At 42.2% G+C, this 5,000-nt stretch overlaps 1 protein-coding gene across 1 annotated transcript in view; it reads right to left on the reverse strand.

Moving 5' to 3' along the window:
* Fer2 (basic helix-loop-helix domain-containing Fer2) overlaps positions 1-5,000 on the reverse strand; it is a 46,409-nt gene that overhangs the window by 40,633 nt on the left and 776 nt on the right. The gene's annotated exons all lie outside the window — the stretch shown is intronic.

Raw genomic sequence — 5,000 nt, forward strand, 5'->3', positions numbered from 1 at the left:
TTTCTCGGTGAAGGAATAGTCTTAGAAATGGCTCTGGTGCTCGTATTCTAGTTCATTAAGAAAGCTCCCTAGCATCTCTTCCTAAGCGATTTATTTTGCCTATTACATCTTTCCGTCCTCGTCTGTGTTACTTAAATCATTCAAATATCACCATACCCTGCATTAATAACGTACAAAACGGTATTACCCAGCTGTATCCAAAACTAAATCGGTAAGGAAGAGGTGTTAGGGAACTTCCTGACCAGCCGAGAATACGGGAGTGTGGATGTTTATGCCTGTGAGGTGGAGTCAGGATTCCGGGGGCTTGAACGATGAATGAATGAGGGTGAGGCTCATTAGAGTGGGAAGACGTTAGTTAATTTCTCCCCCCCCCTCTCTCTCTCTCTCTCTCTGGGCCCTACCTCACTCCATCTTGAGGTGAGAAAAGAGGTTTGGGTGATGATGATGATGATGATGATGATGATGATGATGATGGCAATATAATGATGACGATGGTAATATAATGATGATGATGATGACAATGATGATCGTGATGATGATAATGATGTTGATGATGATGACAATGATGATCGTGATGATGATAATGATGTTGATGATGATGACAATGATGATCGTGATGATGATAATGATGTTGATGATGATGATGATGGCAATATAATGATGATGATGATGATGTTCATGATGGTAATATAATGGTGATGATGATGATGATGGTGGTGGTGGTAATATAATGATGATGAGGTTGAAGATGATAATAATAATAATAATAATAATAATAATAATAATGACAGGAGTGCAGAATCCCCTTTTTCCTGTCCTTCACACAAAACGCAAATCTTATGAGAGGAAAATTATCGAATTCCTATAGTGTTTCTACTTTAGCTTGACTCAAATTTTCGTCCTCTTGTATCGTATTTCACCTAGATCAGTGGCACTTCTTCGTGACTAGCATCATAGTCTAGTGTTACAATGCTATGGCTCTACATCTTTCCCTTAGCTCTTCTTCGTGACTAGCATCATTTTTCGGTGTTAAATGAAGACAATGCTATGACTCTACATCCTTCCCATAGCACTTCTTCGTGACTAGCATCATATTCTAGTGTTAAAGACATTGCTATGGCTCTACATCCTTCCCATAGCACTTCTTCGTGACTAGCATCATTTTTAGTGTTAGTGAAGGCAATGCTATGGCTCTACATCTTTCCCATAGCACTTCTTCATGACTAGCATCTTATTCTAGTGTTAAAGACATTGCTATGACTCTACATCCTTCCCATATCACTTCTTCGTGACTAGCATCCTATTCTAGTGTTAAAGACATTGCTATAATTCCACATCCTTCTCATAGCACTTCTTCGTGACTAGCATCTTATTCTAGTGTTAAAGACATTGCTATGACTCTACATCCTTCCCATATCACTTCTTCGTGACTAGCATCCTATTCTAGTGTTAAAGACATTGCTATAATTCCACATCCTTCTCATAGCACTTCTTCGTGACTAGCATCTTATTCTAGTGTTAAAGACATTGCTATGACTCTACATCCTTCCCATATCACTTCTTCGTGACTAGCATCCTATTCTAGTGTTAAAGACATTGCTATAATTCCACATCCTTCTCATAGCACTTCTTCGTGATTAGCATCTTATTCTAGTGTTAAAGACATTGCTATGACTCTACATCCTTCCCATAGCACTTCTTCGTGACTAGCATCCTATTCTAGTGTTAAAGACATTGCTATAATTCCACATCCTTCTCATAGCACTTCTTCGTGACTAGCATCTTATTCTAGTGTTAAAGACATTGCTATGACTCTACATCCTTCCCATATCACTTCTTCGTGACTTGCATCCTATTCTAGTGTTAAAGACATTGCTATAATTCCACATCCTTCTCATAGCACTTCTTCGTGACTAGCATCTTATTCTAGTGTTAAAGACATTGCTATGACTCTACATCCTTCCCATATCACTTCTTCGTGACTAGCATCCTATTCTAGTGTTAAAGACATTGCTATAATTCCACATCCTTCTCATAGCACTTCTTCGTGATTAGCATCTTATTCTAGTGTTAAAGACATTGCTATCACTCTACATCCTTCCCATAGCACTTCTTCGTGACTAGCATCATATTCTAGAGTTAAAGACATTGCTATGACTACATCCTTCCCATAGCACTTCTTCGTGACTAGCATCTTATTCTAGTGTTAAAGACATTGCTATGACTCTACATCCTTTCCATAGCACTTCTTCGTGACTAGCATCCTATTCTAGTGTTAAGCTATCGTTACAGCTCAGAATTCAGAATGGAGATATGACAGATTTTGGGCCAAGTTACGATAAAAGGAGTATAGTTAGATTTTTTATTGCAGGAAGGAGGAGAGGAGAGCACACAATCTCGCCTCCCTTCATTCTATAAAAATAAATTCTGTAGTTCTTTCAGATTTTCGTCCTTTTGCAGCTTATTTCACGTAGCTCAATGGCGGTAAAGGACAGTAATCTCTACGGTTTTACAGCTTTTCCATGGCACTTCTTTGTGACTGGCATCCTATTTCAGTGTTAATCTATTGCCACTACTCAGCCTCCAAAATATAAAGGTGGCAATTTTAGGACAAGACAGAACGGTAATAGTAGTAGTAGTAGCTGTAGTAGTAGTAGAAGTAGTAGCTGTAGTAGTAGTAGAAGTAGTAGTAGTAGTAGTAAAAGTAGTAGTATTAGCAGTAGTAGTAGCAGTAGTGGTAGCAGTAGTAGTAATAGTAGTAGTACCCCTATAGGCTCATCTGAACGTGAACCCAGTGGACTGCAGGCTGGATTTACCTTTCTGCAGTCCACCATCCATTTATGGGGAGATAGGGAGGGATTTGAGGGACGTTTGTCTAACCAGCCAGCGGATCCGCCTGGTCATATTAATGCCACCACGTGAAGGCGTCCCTCTCATGATAGAGCAAAAGTAGGGTAGTTACGACAGAAAATCCATTGTAAATATTGTTGAGCATCCCACAGTAGATGATAGTCACGAAGAAGTGCTAAGGGAAGGATACACTGCCCCTCTGAACTGCCTGCTTGCATCCCTCCACCACTACGGCGGGCACGTGGCATCCGTCGAGCAATAAACTCTCATCCCTTTTCTGTCCAACTTTCTAATGCAAGAGTTACCCGCTACTCCCAGTCCTTCATGTATGCAACAGGTCAACTCTGGAACTGTCTCCCTATGTATGTTTTTCCTACTGCCTACGATCTCCTGTCTTTCAAACGCAGTGTGTCCAGGCATCTCGAATGACTCTTGAATTTGGCTCTCTGTTTTCTTGCTTTTGTTTTTCTTGGAGGGAGCAGTTTGCAGGTCGGTGGCCTTTGGTTCCTTCTTTGCATTAGAAAAAAAAAGTCTTTAACCGCCACTGGTATGGGATAAAAGACTGACTGTGGACTGTGATAATTCTGGTACAAGATGAGGTGGATGAAGTACAAGACAGGTGTGGTACAAGATGGGACAGGTGTGGTATAAGATGGGACAGGTGTGGTACAAGATGGGACAGGTGTGGTACAAGATGGGACAGGTGTAATACAAGATGGGACAGGTGTGGTACAAGATGAGACAGGTGTGGTACAAGATGGAACAGGTGTGCTACAAGACGGAACAGGTGTGCTACAAGATGGGCCAGGTGTGGCTCAAGATGAGACACGTGTGGTACAAGATGGGACACGAATGGTACATGATGGAACAGGTGTGGTACAAGATGGGACAGGTATGGTACAAGGTGGGACAGGTGTGGTACAAGGTGGGTGGGACAGGTGTGGTACAAGATGGGATAAAAGTGGTACATGATGGGACTGGTGTGGTACAAGGTCGAATACTGTTCACCACTGTGGAGTGGATGTGGAGCGGTTGCATTGAGGCAGTTGGACAAAATTCAAAATAAAGCCATTAGATTAATCAATAATCCTGCCATCACGCAAGACCTTCCTCCATTATCAGTACGCAGAGATGTTGCTTCTTTAGCACTATTTTATCGATATTTTTACCGTCAGTGTTCAGACGAACTGGCTTAAATTGTTCCTCCCCTTCACATTTTCTCCCGAAATACTCGGGCAGCTGGGAGCGCCCATGAATTAACACTCTCTCCCCCGCAATACCTCTGCTTATCAAAATTCATTTATCCCCAGAACTACTACTCTCTGGAATTCACTTCCTCGGAGTTGTTTCCCACATACATTTAATCCACTTCAATTTAAATCCAGTTGTTATAAATAATTTATGAATGGAGGATGCCTTTAGGCACATGGACTTATTTTTTTCCTTTGTTTTTCCTTCCTCCATTCATAATCTATTAAAAAAAAAAAAGTGTGGTACAAGATGGGATAGGTGTGGTACAGGGCAAGTGTGGTACAAGATGGGACAGGTGTGGTTTAAGATGGGACAGGTGTGATACAAGATGGGACAGGTGTTTTACAAGATAGGGCAGGTGTGGTACAAAATGAGACAGGTGTTTTACAAGATGCGACAGGTGTGGTACAAGATGGGACAGGTGTGGTACAAGGTGGGACAGGTGTGGTACAAGATGGGACAGGTGTGGTACAAGATGGAATAGGTATGGTACAAGCTGGGACAGGTGAAGTACAGGAGGGGACAGGTGTGGTACAAGGTGGGACAGGTGTGGTACAAGACGGGATATGTGTGATACAAGGTGGAACAGGTGTGGTACAAGATGGGACACGTGTGGTACAAGATGGGACATGTGTGCAAGGTGGGACAGGTGTGGTACGGGATGGGACATGTGTGGTACAAAATGGGACAGGTGTGGTAAGACAGGACAGGTGTGGTACAAGATGGAACAGGTGTGGTATAAGATGGGACAGGTGTGGTATAAGATGGGACAGGTGTGGTACAAGGTGGAACAGGTGTGGTACAAGATGGGACAGATATGGTACAAGGGGGGCAAGGTGTGGTACAAGATGGGACAGGTGTGGTTCATGATGGGATAGGTGTGGCACAAGGTAAGACTG

The sequence above is a fragment of the Coenobita brevimanus genome, chromosome 84 (genome assembly GCF_032717465.1).
Source record: "Coenobita brevimanus isolate Jiangsu-jjx chromosome 84, ASM3271746v2, whole genome shotgun sequence".
Classification (NCBI taxonomy): domain Eukaryota; kingdom Metazoa; phylum Arthropoda; class Malacostraca; order Decapoda; family Coenobitidae; genus Coenobita; species Coenobita brevimanus.